The following is a 19,010-nucleotide window of genomic DNA, read 5'->3' as shown; positions in this document are numbered from 1 at the left end:
CATGCCATTGGTCAGTCAAACACATAACCCCGCCTATAAACTCACTCCATTGGTTGATTTTCTGACCATTTTTTTTCTACATTTGTCATTATTTGCTCACATTCTTGTGTTTAGCTACAAAAAATGCCCAAAAATCCTGTAGATTGTAACTTTTTTTTTTATTTTAAGAACCACTGAACTCACAAAATCTTGAAGCCATTGTTAAGTTGAGCTCAATATATATTTCAGAATGTGATAAACAGGTCATTTCTGCACTTTATTTTTTTACTGTGTAAGCATACTTAGCAAAGATTGTCCTGGTTTAAGTCAGTTAACCGCATTTGTTAAGGGCAAGTTGTAAAGAAGGTTTAGGGATAGTACCTGGTTATTACTCAGTTTAAGTAATGACTATAGTACGTGCATTGTCACAGTGACCAGACTTTTGAGGTGCAAACTGGGGACATTTTCGAGATCAGTGGTCAAAACGGTATTATAACCTCAGGATTAAAATATCCCTAAATGAGCAGTTTACTGTATTTTGTGATTCACGTTTTTATTTTTTCCTGTTTATTTATGCTTTTGAATTGCATTATGGGATCTTGATCTTTCTTTCAACAACTTTTAACCTTGAACAGTTGGGAAAAGTGACATTATTGAACATTTTTATTAGTTTAAAGTGCTATATTGTCTGTGTTAGTGTGGTATATTATGCTACAAACACCTTCTAATGTAACTCCCAGCACATTTTCTGTCGTTAATACAGACTTATTTCTCTAAATATAATTTCTTATTCATTACATTATTATTTCAAATGACTATAATGTCAATGGGGGAGGCAGTGGCACAGTAGGTAGTGCTGTCGCCTCACAGCAAGGTCGCTGGGTCGAACCTCGGCTCAGTTGGCGTTTCTGTGTGGAGTTTGTGTGGATTCTTCCCAGAGATGGGTTGCGGCTGGAAGGGCATCCGCTGCGTAAAAACTTGCTGGATAAGTTGGCGGTTCATTCCGCTGTGGCGACCCCGGATTAATAAAGGGACTAAGCCGACAAGAAAATGAATGAATGAATAAAATGTCAATAAAAGTCACTTTGTTAAACTGTAGAGTTGAATTTTGAGCCTCAAAAGGCAGAGATCAGCTTCACCTTATGCAATTCACAGCCATAAATAAATGGAAAACACACAAAATGGAAGCTTTTAAGTACCTATTAGTTTCAAAATGCATGACATAGTTTATTTTTAATTAAACCATCACCAGTCTGAGATAAGACAGCGAAAAAAATGTGACCATCCCTGGAAAATAGATGCATCTAGTCACTCTAAAGTATACCGTATAAGCAGGACTTTAAAGTAAAGTGCTACCCAAGGAATGGGAGTTGATCTAACTGCGTAATTACATAACATATTCAGCAGGATTGCAGCTTTTAAACCTCTTTAAAACTCATTAAAAGCAGAAAGTGGCGCTAATTAAAAGTCAGGACGAACTCTACATAAAACAGTGCATTTCTGAACTCAAATCAGGTCATGAACTCCAGACTAACACTATGGTAAGATGATAGTTACTAGGTGTGTCCCAAATCACACACTTGTGAACTAATAAACGTCATTTGTAATCGACTGGGAAATTATTAGAAATAAATGACTACACAGCTCATTGTGTGAGTTAGTAAGTTCAATTCAATGTTATTTGTATAGTGCTTTTTACCATAGTTATTGTTTCAAAGCATATTATTGCATTACCATCGAATTAAGTTATAAGAAAAATATATGACAAAAAGCCACGGAGAACTAATGTTTTTTGGTTATTTTTATGTAACTAATATTAATCGGTTAATCACGTTTCAACTAAGCTTTCTTAGTTATACAAAGTCGAACTTAAAGAGCCCCTATTATGGGTGTTTGAAAATGACCTTCCATGTATTGTGTAAGTTCAAGTTCATTTATTTATAAAGCAAATTTAAAAGCAGTCACAAGACTGACCAACGTGCTGTACATGAGACAAGGTAAAAAAATAAAAAGACAGAACAGAAATAAAGCTAGAGAAACAGCTGTAAAAATATTTTAAAAAATAGCGGTAGAATGAACTTAAAATAATCTTAAAAAGCCAAGCTAAAAAGGTAGGTTTTAAGCTGGAGTTGATGGAGCCATTCTGATCTCAAGGGGCAAGGTGTTCCACAACCAAGGACCAGCCACAGAGAAAGCTCTGTCCCCTCTACGTTTCAGCCTAGACTGTGGAACTGAAAGAACCTAAGACCAAAGAGTTCTCACAGGAGTGTAAAGGCTGATTTATACTTCTCCGTCAAACGCCGACGTATGCTACGGCGCTGACGCATAGCCCTTCGCCTTGGGCGTCGGCGTCACTGACGTGCACCTCTCAAAAAATGTAACTACACGTCGCAACGACGCATAGCGCAAGCTCTGTGATTGGTCGGCTTGGTAGCGCTGACGAGTTGGGGCGGGACCGAGAGCCGCGTGAATGTAGCGATTGTTTACAAGTGTGGAGTCCCGTGAAGGAGCTCCGGATGGAAAGTTTTGTTTTGTGTTTACCTCATAGTTAAAGTTGTTGCACGTCCGCCGGTTCCTGCCTCAAAATGAGCGAGTTTGAGCCACTTGTACATCCAGGAAGTGTTCAGCAAAAGCAAAACACCAGTGAAGAAACTCGACACAGAGGAACATTTACACCTCACTGCCCACTAGCGTTTCGGAAGTGTTAATTCAAACTAACAGAGACAGCGCGCAGAAGTATAAATGCACAGCTATGCGCGCCGCATGCGCCGTGGGTTACGCCGTTCACTTGATGCAGAAGTATAAACCAGGCTTAAGGATGAAGCAGCTCTGCGAGATCGGATGGGGCTAGATTATGGAGGGATTTATAAACCAGTTAAAGCACTTTAAAAATCACTTCTGAATTGCACAGGCAGCCAATGAAGGCCTCTTAGAAGACGGGTAATGTGGTCATGTTTTCTGCGATTACATATAAATCTAGCAGCAGCATTTTGGACCAGCTGAAGGCGAGAAAGCTGGGATTTTGACATGCCACAGTAAAGTGCATTGCAGTAGTCTAACCGTGATGTATTGAATGCATGGACAGCCATCTCTAGAGTGGTGGGATTTAAAAAGTGTTTAACTTTAGACAGCAGACGTAGTTGATAAAAACTGGAGCCAATAACCAACCTGATCTGTGTAACACTAAGTCAGGAGTGTCCAACCCTGTTCCTGAAGAGTCACCTTCCTGCAGATTTCAGTTGCTACCCATATCAAACACACCTGAACCAATTATTAAGGACCTGAACACCATGTGATAATTACAGGCAGGTGTGTTTGATATGGGTTGCAACTGAAATCTACGGGAAGGTGGCTCTCCAGGAACAGGGTTGGCCACCCCTGCTCTAAGTGAAGAGAAATATCCAGCTAAGGCTTAAATCTGAAAGTGTACCTTGTTTAAAACTATTCATCTATAAAAAAAAAATCGACTCACAGTGCCAGCGGTGTAGTGGTTAGTGCGTCACATGCACTCCGGTGCTCATGGCGACCAGAGTTCAATTACCGCCTCGCGGTCCTATGCCGATCCTTCTCCTCTCTCTGCTCCCCACACTTTCCTGTCAATACTATCTACTGTACTGTCCATTAAAGGTAAAAAATTTCCAAAAATAATTATATATAAAAAAAAGTCAATTCGAATGAATCGCCACTGTAATGAGTCTTTAGCTTGACGTCGAAATGGAACTCAAGCCCCACCCATTTGCTGCGCGCACAGACCCGGGAGAATTAAAAACCCCTGGCTCCGCCCACAAACACTGTCGAAAGAAAAAGAAGACAAACACTGTGGCAGATCCCGGTTAAATTGCTCTGAAGTGTGAGGAAAAGTTAGTGTTACTATCCCGACCCGCAGATGAGGCTGCGAAGAATCAGTGGTTGAAGTCTATTATTGCAAAAATACCTCAGCATTATAGCCCCAGCCTTGTACTGGGTTCCTGTCATTTTTCTGACAAGTGCTTCAGCAAACTACACACTTGTAGGGATTCGTCAGACGTTTGTTAAAGGAAGGATCAGAAAAGATGATTGATGTGTGGGACTTTGTCAGAGCTCGACAGGAACTTTAAAATGTATTTTATAACATCTTCAGTTAGACAGACGCTGTCCAACATTCATCCCAAATGCTCCGGAGAGAGCTGAAACATGAATTTTTCCCTTTAGGCTTTATGACACTAAGTTAGGTGATTCCCTTTATTTAAAGACGTGGCTTATTATATCTTAAGTAAAGGAAACTGTTCAGTGTTTCAGCACATAAGAGCAGCACATAATAAAATATTGCGTATATTTCGTTGCGCTCAGCAGCTATGCAATAATAAAGCTCTTTGTGTATTTAAAATTTCCTTTTTTAATTTTACCACGTCATATAAAAACAAACACACTTGTTTGAGGACACAGAACACATTTTGAACTTGCAGTTTTCCCTGATGCATCTGTAAAGTGCTGCGCAGCTGGAAGACAGAAAAAAGGTTGCCTAGTTTCTGCTTTTCACCCCGGAAATGCTCTGTTTGCATGATTTGATTAGTATCATCCTATCCAAATACTTTATAAATAATATTTAAAACATTTTTCGGTGTTTATTGTTTTTAGAAAAAATCTAAAATCTTTTTCTCAGAGAGGCTTTTGAAAAATGAAAGCTTAATATGGCTTTAAAACAGTTTGATATAGTACCTAATTGTTATAGCTATAGCTTTGGTTGGTTTTATATTGGTTTATATATTTAATGTGATTTTATTATATCTGATATTTTTAATTCTTTAAATTATTTTAATATAGCTTAGGCTATTTTATCTAGATATGACAATATTGTTTTGAGCTTGCAAAAGTTGACACGAAATTTGTAAAGTTTAATGTCTTTCTGTTGTATTCATATAGTGTATTATCTCCAAAATAAATAAAAACAATAAAATAAAAGAAAACAGCCGCTCGCTGCATCAACAGAGCTGTGAAGGGAGCGCTCTTTTCCTTGGTCTCAAACACACATACACAGGCATCTAAACGCGCACAAATACACCTTTTAAACTTGACAAAAACTCTCGAAAACCTTTACTGTCTGCTGTGTCTTTAATATGGTGTAAAGATTATTATGCGTTATCATCAAGGAGGACGCAGCAAAGAAAAGACACTTATAAATTAAAACTACTTAATTATTTTATGCAACAGCCTTACATTTAAAAGAGAAATAAAGGGCGATCATACGCAAAAAGACCCCAGACTATAATTTGTTCCAGATGTTTTCTTTCCCTTATTTACTTATTTGTTTATGTGTTTGGCGCATGTACTTGTGTGTGATCGGAAAATTGTCCCCGCCTTTCCTTTCACTCCGCCCCGAAGCCCCGGCTGGCCCTCTTTGGCCCAAGGTATTTGGCGGGCTGAAAAAGGCTGGCCGCTGGCCCCAAAAAAGCCCCGATTTGGCCCGATTAGGCCCCGGAAGTGACAGTGGAAACGCGTCTGGCCTTGCCTCACCCTGGCTCGCACACTTTAGGCGCGATAGTGTAAAAGTAAAGTAAAGAACTTTTATTGTCATTGTAGTTGTACAACGAAATTTGTTTGGTAACTCACAGAGACCAGCAGCAACATAAAAAGAGAGAAAAACAAACAATAGACATAATACTAAAATATAAGAGGCAAGATAAAGTATACTAAATGTAATAAGTCGCATAAAAACCAACAATAGACATAATACTAAAAATATAAGATGTAAGATAAAAATATACTAAATGTAATAGTCACAGTATTTACATTATGGCAAATGAGTGCAAACATGAATGTCCATAAAGTGTCTTTGTGCATTAGCAGCAGAACATCAGTGAAAACGCGGCTAATGTTTACTTGTTCTGTAGCTCTTCCGCAGCAGCGCACTCTTGTCCAGTTTACTGCAAACAGGGATGAGCCAGGCCCCGTAACGTTAAAGCACCAGTCATAAGCCCAACACACTAGAATGAGCAAGAAAGATGGTCATTGAATGAGTATAAGAATTCAAATAATTAATATTAATGAATATTTCACTTGCTAAATGAAAATCAAATGATTCGCTACATTAATAAATCTGACTCAAAGAAAAAAAAGGAAAGAAAAAGATTAAATAGAAAGTAATACTGTGGTTAAAAGGGTCTTGCAGATAACAACACTTATTCTTTGTGTGCCTGAGGTTGACGGCGTTAAAGGAAGATCTAACCAAACGCACTGACTTAATAGCGCCATTGTGGTCCAGTAGTCAGCACATTGCGTTACGACGCTGTGGACCCGAGTTCGAACCTCACCTGAGTACTTTTTTTTTCTCTCATTTTTAGTGTTAAGACATTTAATACTATTTGGGTTACTTATATAGGTGTACATATTTTATTTTTATTTTTTGTGTGACCACCGTTACAAAGGACTGTTTATCTATGAAGAATTTTGCACAGAATATATATTGAGATATTGCAGGAAAGGATGTTTTAATGAATGGCGATTTAGCTACCCTTTAATGTTCTCATACTTATGAAAAACATTTAAAGATCTAAAGCAGCTCTTTCCAAAAGACATGAAAGTGTCATTAGAAACTGAATTGGAAATTACGTTATTTTTATATAGTCAGTCGTGAACTGAGGTAGGCCGGTCTAAGGCTTGAAACTCCAGGGCTGAAATGCAGTCCCACTCCGGCCCTGCTTAATAGTGTATAGTTGCATCATAGTGATTGATTAAACATCAAATGCAAATGCAGAAAGAAGAGAGGACATTATATTGTGTGTGTGAGAGTTTGTACCTTGTATTTAGTATGTTGTGGGGACTAAATATCCCAACAAGTATGTCAATACCAGTCAGTTTTAACCTTGTGGGGACTTGGTCTCCATGAGGAAAATGGCTCATAAATCTCAGATGGTGAGACCGCATTTAGTGACCGGAATAACACATGCGGCTTTCTGACGCTACCTGCCGAGTGCATCAAAGTTTCCGGGAAATGCGGAGGTTTTTTTTCTCTCATTCGCCGTGCGGTATCAAACATTGCATGAAAAATACACGCTTGGAGCAGTTCCTCGAATCAAATATCTCGTTTGTCGCGAGGGGCATGAATGAATTCCCTGAATGAAAGAGCCAAACTGCAGTTAAAGTCCAACATTTAATAATTTGGCAAATAATTTGACTACAGATGTCCATGTAGGTTAAACACCATCACTTTCTCCTGTCTGTGTGGGTGTGTGTTTTGACTCTGAAACTCGCGCGTGCCCAAATAGACACTCCCACACCATCCCACTTTTCTTCCTCCGACACTCCCCCCTAAACAGAGCTGGACACGCCCACTTTTCTGCCTTTTTCCAAAGTAGAGGTGTGAAAACACCCTGCTGAAACGAGGGGGTTTCATGGCCCTTTAATGTAAAAAATTTGACACTTAAGGTTTTGTGGTTCAGGGTCACATTTGACAATTTACTGGCAGTGATTGTTTCTTTTTGTCACCATCTCAGAGAATGAAGCATAATGAAAATGTAAAATTGCTGATTGGTTCCTGTGACGGTTGGGTTTAGGGGTAGAATTGGGGTGGGGGGGATAAAATACACTGTTTTTACAGTATTTAAATAATTAAATCTATGGGAAGTCCCTATAAAGCTGTACAATTGTGTGTGTGTGTGTCTGTGTTGCTCAGGGCAGAGGTGTTGCTCATGTAAACTGCTTCACGAAGAGCTGACCTGTGTCTAAACATGTTGAAGAAATGCCTTCATTCTTCAGTCTGGAAAACATCACACGCTCTGAAAAATAGCGGATCTACTATTGTTCCTCAGATTCAACACAAACGGCCTGATGTCATGGTCTATTCATGGCCATTTTTGCAACAGAATAAAGCTCTCGACGTTTTATTAAAGGCTCATCTGATCTGTGTTTCGGATTCTGGTTTAAAATGATCAAAAGATCGGTCAATCTTTAAAGAACTAGAGAAGAAAGCGGCTTTGGAAACAGCAATAGCCCTGCACTAAACTAAATATCTTTTTAGCAAAAGGACGTGTGCGAGATCATGTTTACATCTGGCTTCGTGGAGTTTCATCATCATCATCAGTTCTTCATCACTGCTCATAATCTCACTCTCTGGTTGCACCATGACTCCTCATAAAGGTCATGACCCTTAATTCCCTGTGACACATTGGAATTCCCTAAAATTGTAAACCACGAAAAGCAGAGGAAAAACACACAAGCTTCACACTTGACCCTTGTGTACTGTTCAAATTGACTACACATTCATTATGTTGGGGGCTGTTTTTGCCCCATTGACTTCCATTATAAACATATTTTTTTGGATTGCAAAGCTATGACAGCATATAATCATGCATTCCTGATTGTTGGTGGTTTTCCCCTGTTGGAAAAAATAAGGTAGAGTTTGTCATTTTTACTGTTGATCGTCAGTTGGCAGCATTCACCCTTTAGATAGGCCTGTGCAATAAAGATTCAGGCTTTTATATGGAGTACTATATAGTAAAACAGCAGAGTATAGTATGTGTACAGAAATATACTTGCTGTGTTTACTATGTTCTGGGAGCTGGGTTCTGATCTTCGTGCGTGGATTACTCAGTTAGCTGGATTTGGATATTGACGATTTGACTCGATCCAGGATCGTTTCGTTCTTCAAAGCTGATCCGAGAGTTGTTTTCATAGCAACAGTTCTGCTAGCTCAAACCTGATCGGGAACAGGTTCAATTCATATAAACAGGATTAGATCGGCTCAGTTCAAGCAAAGATAATACAGAAAGTATGTTCCCAATTCTGATATTTTCTTACAGTAGTAGTTATATACACTTGGGAAAAGAGTAAATATTTTTTAAACTAATATATATATATATATATATATATATATATATATATATATATATATATATATATATATATATATATATATATATATATATATATATATATATAAAGTTATAGTTATTAATAAAATAAATAAAGTTATAGATATTAATAAAACGTATGCAATCTGCACTCTCGAAATGAAAGTACAAAGACTGCCACTTGGTGCTGCACAGAGAAAACTTATTGATATGAACTTTTTAGATCGCTTTAGTACAAATTGTTTATAATAAACATGCACAATATGTGACTTTTTTTTAAAGCAATAATACATTTATGCACTCATGAACATGTTTTGATAGTTAATATGTCAGTGATTTGATGCTTCACAATAGTTGCAGACGCCTTTACCAATATGAAAATGCTTTTGTAAAGTTATTCTTTACACCGATTAAAAAAACGGCTACTATAATAAAGAAAATATTTTCTAACTGTAGAACTAAATACACTGATATGCATTGAAATACATGATGAATACACTTGACACATGAAAGTGTAAAGCCTGCTGCTCACAACAAATGTGGAAGGTTATTGTGTGTCATATTTAACAAGCCGTTTACTGCTAATTTGATGTAATTTTGCTCACATGGATAATTGAATATTAATCAGATGATGTAATTACGCTGCTGTGCCGTCAGCCAATCATTGCATTGCTGATCATGATTTCGAGGATCGATAGATCTGTCCTTCAATACACACGCAGCGATCTCAGATCAGTTTATCCAGACATTCTAATCTGATTCGCGAACTTGTTTGAAGAACCAAATTAGCAGGAGATCAGTTATCAAGATTAAAAGATCCAGGATCTGCCAAATCATCTTAGATCATTTAAGCGAGGTATGAAGAACGGACCCCTGAGTTTCTTATTTTGAATTTGTCTGACATATCGAGATAAGTGTCCAAAGGTTTACACTCTTACACACTCATGCATGATCATGCACTCCATATAAAAGCCAGAAACTAGACATTTTTTGCACTGCAAATGATGATCAACAGTAAAAATTTACAACAGGGAAAAGATGCAACCATCATGATTATATGGTTTTTGCGATCAACAAATGTCATTAAAATGGAACTCAATGGGGCATAAACAGCCCCCAACATAACAAAAGGGTACTCAATTCGCCCGGAGTGTGTTGTCAATTGTTTTTACGATTTTCAAAGCATTTCGCCAAAATATGTGTCAAAATAAGATTTGTCACCAAACATCAGTCCATTTGCTGAAAGACAGAGTAAGTTGTGGCCAAATTAAGCCTCAAAATCACCCCTCAGTGGATGAAAACAACCCAACAGCACACAAGGGATGGACTACAACCACTTATTAATCATCATTACAGCCCGTTTGTCTTGGACTCCATGAAAGAAGTGAATTCTCTGGCTGTTTGCAGCTCTTTGGGATCATTTACACACAATTTACCATCAAGTGCGTCCAGACCTTCGTGAATAACTTTCTTCTGTTTACCACAAAATAGGATATTTTGAAGAATGTTTAAAACTTGTAGCCATTAGCTACATTTCCATCCACCTATTTTTATGCGCATTTTGTAGATGTGCATGAAAATAAAAAAAATCGGTTGATGGAAATGCCCATATGCATATGCGCATAACTGATTAGTACAAACTTTTTATTTGAAAAGATGCGCATAAACTAAGATGGAAACACATTTACCGAACAAGTTCCAGTATGTGCTTTAAAAAAGGTCATGGGATTTTGTTATAAGAGATCATGTGATGATAAAAATGTGTGTGAATGGATTAACCAGCAGGCTGAGCACACTGTAAACCATCTGAAATGTTGTTTTGGTCCTAAAACGCCTGAGCCGTTTCAGTATTAGTGTTGTTATATTCAGAATCAAGAGTGTCTGAGCTCACGCCTACAAATGCCACCACACGTTCATTGCATGTCAGGATTGCCTTCTGAGGCGCAAGTCATTTATTAAATGAAGAAAAGATTGACGCAGCTTCTCTTATTGCAGCAAATTCCGTTTTTACTGTTGATTTTTGGCGACAGAAAATTTTGTTGTAATTTTGTTCACTTCGACTGGGATGAAAACTGCTTTATTTGCACGTCTTTTATGCAATATTCCAGTTTTGTGCATAATTTTATTTCACATTTTTGGATGGAAACAGCTACTGGTTTCCATAGTAGGAGAAAAAAAAAATCACAATGGAAGTCAATAGCTACGTTTCCATCAATCTATTTTTAAGCGCATTTTGGAGATGCGCATAAAAAAATGGTTGATGGAAACGGCAAAATTTTTTTGAAAAACTTTTTATACAAGCAGAAATTCTGCGCATAAACTACGATGGAAACACTTACCAAAAAACTCCAGAATGCGCATTAAAAAAGGTCATAGGATTTTGTTATAAGAGATCACGTGTTGATAAAAATGTGTGCGACTGGACAAATCAGCAGGCTGAGCACACTGTAAACCATCTGAAATATTGTTTTGGTCATTCTAAAACAATGTAAACATTTAAGTATTCGTGTTATTATATTACTAATGACCTCCAGAATCAAGAGCGTCTGTGCTCCGCGTGTCACACCATCAAACACCACCGCGTTCATTGCAAGTCGGCATAGTCTTCTGAGGTCATTTATTAAATAAAGAAAAGATTCCCGCAGCTTCTCTTGTGGCAGTTAATTCTGTTTTCACTGTTGATATTTGGCGCCAGTTATTCAGGAACTGATGATTTTGTTTGCTTCGACTCGTTGGATGTAAACGCTGCTTAATTCGCACGTCTTTTATGCGATAATCCTAGAGTTATTTCGCATATTTGGATGGAAACATAGCTACTGACTTCAATAGTAGAAGAAAAATTGCTATGAAAGTCAATGGGTATCAACTTCTTTTTTTGTTAAAGAGAAAAGGGAACTAATAAAGGTTTTGAACAAGTAAAGGAAGAGTAAATGATGACAGAATTTCCCTTTTTGGGTGACCTGTCCCTTTACCCTCAGACTGAGGCTTCAACGTCTGTAAATCTGGTTCAGACACTTGCTGACGAGGCTTACAGGAATGAATGGATGACTCCTGAGACTGGAATGATCACCTGTCACTGAGATCTAGGAATGATCAATTATCCTTTATACTGCCTTCAGGCATTCAGACAGACACACAGAGCAACTCTGTTCAAACACAACACTTTTAAAACACAAGAGTCAGCGTAATTGAGGCAAAATAGTGCCATGTCCCAATCACGTCAAAAACATGACATTTGCTGCTTGTTCCTGAAACTTTAACTATTTAAACTGAATTGAAACAAGTTTTTTGGGGGAGGGGGGGAGGGCGACCTAATTGTTTTATGTTCAATCCACATAAATTTGAAAAAACTTAACTTAAAGAATGAACTTAATCCCTTCAAATTGTTTGTATGGAACCCAGCACTTTTTACTATATAATTAACTACAAAGTAACTGGTTACTGTAATTAAATTACTTTTAACTGAAAAAGTAAGATTACTTTATTACATTCATAATTACCTGAACAATTTTGTGTTTAATAGACGTCTAATAGACATCAAAACGTAGACAGCTTGGCTAAAACAAGGCTAACCTTGGGCTGTCAGTGAAAATCTAGCAGACGTCTTGGAATAGCTTAAAACTAGACTAGTCATCAAATAGACAGACTTTATATGTGTACTAGAGATGCGCGGATGGCAGTTACAGCCGCGGATAAACCGCGGATCGGGCGGATGACGTGACGAAAAATAATATTTTAATTAAATTCGGGCGGGTGGTGGGCGGTTGTACTGTTTTTATATTCATAGCTGGCGCACCAAAGAAAAAGCCTAGGACTGACTTCACAGAATGAGAGGAGGAATCGGATACACTAATTCTGGATGAAGTACAGAAGTCTTCATCTACAAACTTCCACATAGACGGATCAGCAGAGAAAAATCTACTTTCCTTTTGGGAGAAACAAGGCCAGTCATTCCCACGTCTACAGCACCTTGCCAAGAGAATTCAATGCATTCCAGCAACAAGTGCTGCGAGCGAGCGCTCCTTCAGTGCAGCAGGGCGCATTAGAGGCCAGGCGCTCTCGTCTGAATGTTGAAATGATGTGTCAAAATGCGTTTTCTAAGCTACAATAATAATAAAAAAAAATTGTACAGTACAGTGCGTTTAATTTAGGCTATTTATTTATTTTTGTCCCTGTGTGCCAATTGGAGACGGAGTTCACTGCTGATATTCTGAGAGCTTTATAGGGGTGCTTCTCATTTCTTATTTGTGTATCCTCGTTTCCTTTCCTTGCTTTCTTTCCTCGTCTTTCCACCCCTATAGGATGCGAGGGAAGGACGCAAGGAAAAGACTCAAGGACCGACCGAGGAATCGAATCAAGTGAAAAGACACGTCCTCGTATTGTTTAGCGTCACTTCAAAGCGTCAATTAATGCTGGATTTGACTTGCACGTTTGGATTAACTGCATGTCATTAAAGTCATTCTCTATTTTCTAATAATCAATAAAGAAACATTAATTTAATAATAAAAAGGAATAAGCCATTCAAATAAAGAGCTCAGTCAGCAGATGACGGGCGGGTGCGGTTTTAAAATTTGGTCAAAAATGTTATTGCCGATGGATGGCGGACGGATGATGAGTTTTGTGATGCGGTTGCGGATGAAATAATAGCCCATCCGCGCATCTCTAATGTGTACAGTTGTCATTCATTTCTGTTTATTTGATGACTAGTCTAGTTTTGGTCTATTCTGAGACATCTATTAGGGTGCTTTCATACCTACACTTTTGTATCAGAACCTGTCTCATTTGCCCAGTTTGAGTGGTTCGTTTGGCATATGTGAAACCAGCAATCGCGCTAGAATCCGTGCCAAATCAATTTCTCCGAGATCGCTTGAATGAGGTGGTCTCGGCTCGATTGAAACGAACCCTGGAGCGGATCGATTGCACTGAGAAATCGATACGATCCGAGCGCGGTTATGTCACAGTGTTTTATGGATAAAATCATATACGGCTATATGAAGAGAGAATTTTCAGTAGGGCGGGAAGTTTAGGGAGTCTCCTGGATGCTCGCAAACGAGTGATAATCTCCAGGTAATCTAATCTAGTGTCTCCCTCCCGGTCCTCAAATACGTCGCGCACCCTTCTCACTCCTCCCCACCGCATCTCTCGTCGCTCTTCAGACACATCGCGCGCACCTTGTCAAACACCACCAAACCACCATCTCCCCTGACAGCTGAGCGGGACTCTGCAAAATAAACCGTGAATCTCTGACCAATGTGAGGAGAGTTTGTTTGCACGTGACTTGTTTTAGCTCTTTTGGTCTGTTTAGAAACTTTGCAGTGTGAAAACGAACCGCTCCAAGAGCAAAGAGCAACACTGTAACAATTTTAATCCCCGTTTCGGAACGACTGAATCGATTCACAGGTGAAACCTTTAGATTTTCACTGACAGCCCAAAATTAGCCTTGCTTTAGCTAAGACGACATTGTTTAATCGTCTATTATATGTTTTGTAAAAACAATAAATGCTTGCTCGGTAGGTTTAATTACAGTTACTTATAATTATGGCCAGACAGAACTAGTGCAGTCCAGAGCTTGATTTGTGAATTGCGAGGTTGTTTAGCGGGGGAACTGGGGGGATGAATGGGGGGCGTCAGATGGCTGAGGGGTTTCGCGGATGATGGGCAAAAGTAGAGATGGACGTTTTTATCAAATTTCAGAATTGATTATCACCGAATTCCAATATCGTGACAGCATTAGACAGAACTAGAGGAGCTATTTTTGTTATTTTTGCACAAAATTTTAGAGAAAAAAAAAGAAAATCTGCAGCTTAATTCAATTCAATTCAGCTTTATTTGTACAGCGCTTTTACAATGTAGATTGCGTCAAAGCAGCTTCACATAAATGGTCATAGTAACTAGAACAGTGTGGTTCAGGTTTTAGTGTTTAAGTTCAGTTCAGTTCAGTTTAGCTCAGTTCAGTGTGATTTAATCATTACTGAGAGTTCAAACACTGAAGAGCCAATTCATCGATGCGTAGCTCTACCAATCCTGAACAATGCGAGGCAGTGGCGACAGCGGAGAGGGAAAAAAACTTCACCTGTCATTTAATGCAAAATGATTTTGAGACTATAACTAAAAACTTAAATAACAAAAGAGATTTTAAGAGTTTTTAACTTTTATTTAGGTTTACAGTGCAAATCCAACTTTAGATCCATTAAGTCTTGCGTATAATACGTTTAATAAAAGACATTAAATATTACATTACAAATCGTATTGTACATAAGTCATATACACTTGTGCATATTATTCGATAATATTCATTCATTTGCTTCGGCTTAGTCCTATTATTTATCGTAGGTCGCCACAGCGGAATGAACCGCCAACTTATCCAGCATGCGTTTTACGCAGCGGATGCCCTTTCAGCTGCATCCCAGCACTGGAAAACACCCATACACTCTTGCATTCACACACACACACACTCATACACTACGGCCAATTTAGTTAAGTCAATTCCCTTACTGCAATTACCTTATACTGACTGTGGCGCACTTGGAGGAAACCCGTGCCAACATGGGGAGAACATGCAAACTCCATACAGAAATGCCAACTGACCTTCTCGATTTGAGGCAACAGCGCTAAAAATTCTTCAAAAATCTGTGGATGTCTGCAAGACAATTGCATATGCTTATTTTCAGCTGATTTCCAGGCACTGAGTAACATCATTGCGGCAAAACTCCTGGATCATTAGGCCAGAAAGAGATTATAGAGATTACAGTCAGTCTTTGTACACGATCAAACTACAGAAGAGTGAAGCTTTAAGTAGAAAAATTATTCCAACTACCGAGCTGGTCTAATCTGATTTACTGAATTATGCTAAGCTATGCTAAAAGTGTTCCAGCCCCCCCAAAAACTGTCTGAATGACTGAAGTCAAGGGGGAAATGTAAAATAATCATCTGTTGTTCAGTTGTTTTCTTCTCCGAGTTCTGCACTGCAGAGAAATAAACAGCTGGTGATCCGGCCGTTACTCATCATTATCAGCCTGTTATTGTGGTCACACTCAGAATATGAGGCTCTTGTGTATTTCTGTCAGTGTAGTCGGACAGACTCTCCTCTGTGTTTGAGTATTAGTGACTCGTCAGACCTCTTCAACTCTCCGTCTGGCTGGCTGGCTGGAAGTCAAGGTTATTATGGGTTTTATTTTAGTAGATTTGTTTTTATTTTGGCACTATTTTTAAAATTCGCTGTACATTTCAGCTTAGTTTTGGTTTTTGTTTGTAAACATTTCTATTTTAGTGAAAAACTAAATCACAGAACAAAGTATATCTTGTTTAAGTCTGAAGGGCTTTATTCTTTGAAAACAACTATCCTGGATGAAATCAAATAAAAAAAATAGATACAAAACGTTCTGAGCTGTAATAGTTTAAATCTTTAATTAAGCACAAAGATGACAGAAACGAAAACAGCTGATGGAGTATACACTAACCTGCACACTGATCGGACACAAAATGGCACCAAATAGTCAACAAACTCAAAGCTACATCAGCTGATGGCGTATACACTAACCTGCACAATACTCAGACACAAGATGGCGCCAAACAGTCAAAAACACAAAGCTGACAGTATTGAAAACAGCTGATGGAGTATACACTAACCTGCACATTATTCAGACACAAGATGGCGCCAAACAGTCAACAAACTCAGTTACATCAGCTGATAGAGTATACGCTAACCTGCACATTGTTCAGTCACAAGATGGCGCCAAACAGTCAAAACCGCAAAGCTGACAGTATTGAAAACAGCTGATGGAGTATACACTAACCTGCACATTATTTAGCCACAAGATGGTGCCAAACAGTCAAAAACGCAAAGCTAACAGTATTGAAAACAGCTGATGGAGTATACACTAACCTGTGTATTGCCAAACAGTCAAAAACGCAAAGCTGACTAAAATGAAAACAGCTGAATGGAGTATACACTAATCTGCGCATTATTCAGACACAAGATGGCACCAAACACTCGAAAAACTCAAAGCTACATCAGCTGATGATGTATGCACTAACCTGCACATTATTCAGTCACAAGATGGCGCCAAACAGTTAAAAACGCAAAGCTGACTAAAATGAAAACAGCTGATGGGAGTATATACACTATCCTGCACATTATTCAGACACAAAATGGCGACAAATAGTCAAACTCGAAGCTACATCAGCTGATGTGCAGGCACATTATTCAGACACAAGATGGCGCCAAACAGTCAAAAACGCAAAGCTGACTAAAATGAAAACAGCTGAATGGAGTATACACTAACATGTAAATTATTCAGACATGATGGCACAAAACACTCAAAAACGCAAAGCTGGCAGAAACAAAAACAGCTGAATGAAGTATACACTAACCTGCGCATTATTCAGACACTAGATGGCGCCAAACAGTCAAAAATTCATTGTGGAGTTTATTTAATTTTTTTCATTTAACAAAAATAGGTTTTGATATTATATTATTACAAATAATAATTACAATATTACAATAACAATATTATTTGTTTTAGTCTTAGTTTTTGTTTAGTACAGGCTGTGTGTTTCTGTGTCCTGCCCTCTCCAGCAAATGTCTTGTGTTTTTCTGCTGACACAGATGTAGATTTGGGTCTGAGGCTCCTGTGATGATTATTATTATTGTCTGTGCTCACCGACCCCTGAAAGCAGAGGTGAATGGGAGTCAGTGAGACCAGAGAGACACTACAGACAATACAGCGGCTGTTTAAAAACACACTCACACTTGCAATTATCTTCACTTTAAACAAGTGCTTAAAATTATATTTACTGCTCTATTGTTTTAAATAGAAGGTACACTGCTATTCCTTTATCTGCAAGAGGAACTTATTTTATATTTATTATTTTTGTTTATTTATTGCATTTGTTTATTTTTCGGACGCATTAATCTAATGAATACTTTTTGTTTGCTTTTAATAATAAAATTAGTATAAGTAAATGCAAACAAAAAGTATTCATTAGATTAATGCATCCGAAAAATAAACAAATGCAATAAATAAACAAAAATAATAAATATAAAATAATTTCCTCTCGCAGATAAAGGAATAGCAGTGTACCTTCTATCTAAAACAATCGAGCAGTAAATATAATTTTTATATTATTTATATATATTTATATATAATATATTTAATATATTATATAAATATATTAAATATATTTATGTACTAATATATATTTTATAATATATAATATATATAATATTAACATACATATATATATATATATATATATATATATATAAATAAATATATTAATATATATTTTCTATATTTATATATATATATATATAATATATTATATATAAATATATATTATATATAAATATATAAAATATATAAAAAACAACACAAAGGGGGAACATTGTACGGGCGCAGCCATTTGAATCTTTTTGGCTTGAGACTTACAGTCTTATTCACTTCCATTCACTTTTAGACATTAAAAACTCACGCTGTTTGATGTTGCGACTGAATCGAAAGTTTTAAAACAATCGCGAAAACAGGCGCACTTCCGCATTTTAAAATAAGGTTAATACATCGAGCACCTGAAAGTGTTATGAGTAACATTTTACATCATTGCACAAGCACACAGTAAACTATCTCTCTCTCTCTCAGTAAGTGAGATCTGGCCTCAGGCAGATCTTCTCACGCATGATCAGGTTACTTTATGTTTACTGGTTTATATCCATGGCAAAACACAAAAAAAAAAAAATTTTGTCTTGTTTCTAATACAAATATCAAAAAAACCATTACATCAAGAAGCATTTTCAAGACAAGTAAAAACTGTTGTCTCCTTTTCAGAAAAAAGTCAAATGAAAGGTGCTGTATGTGAGTTTTTGACTCTTCTAAAGCATTAAAATACCACAATATGTTTGCAGATGTTTAAGAAACATGCTAAGTGAACAGAAAAACAATGCTGAAGTTGAAGATATTCTGCTTTGAAAATGTGTGTTCCTTGCCGAAACGTCTGTCTTTTTTTTCTTGGTCCCTTTCACACCGGGTTAGACGACGCAGTGGCGCTGTGGGTAGCACGTTCGCCTCACAGCAAGAAGGTCGCTGGGTTGCTGGTCCGATCCTTGGCACAGTTGGCGTTTCTGTGTGGAGTTTGCATGTTCTCCCTGCGTTTGCGTGGGTTTCCTCCGGGTACTCCGGTTTCCCCCACAGTCCAAAGACACGGTAC

At 37.8% G+C, this 19,010-nt stretch overlaps 1 long non-coding RNA gene across 1 annotated transcript in view; it reads right to left on the bottom strand.

The window, feature by feature from the left end:
* LOC147845491 (uncharacterized) overlaps window positions 1-19,010 on the bottom strand; it is a 54,258-nt gene that overhangs the window by 16,528 nt on the left and 18,720 nt on the right. The window contains exon 2 of the long non-coding RNA XR_015480321.1: window positions 5,839-5,942. This is a non-coding gene — a long non-coding RNA (uncharacterized LOC147845491). The remainder of the gene's footprint in view (window positions 1-5,838; window positions 5,943-19,010) is intronic.

Source organism: Danio rerio, chromosome 3, assembly GCF_052040795.2.
Source record: "Danio rerio strain M-AB ecotype USA chromosome 3, GRCz13ab, whole genome shotgun sequence".
NCBI lineage: Eukaryota > Metazoa > Chordata > Actinopteri > Cypriniformes > Danionidae > Danio > Danio rerio.
This window is presented reverse-complemented; position numbering and strand designations above follow the sequence as displayed.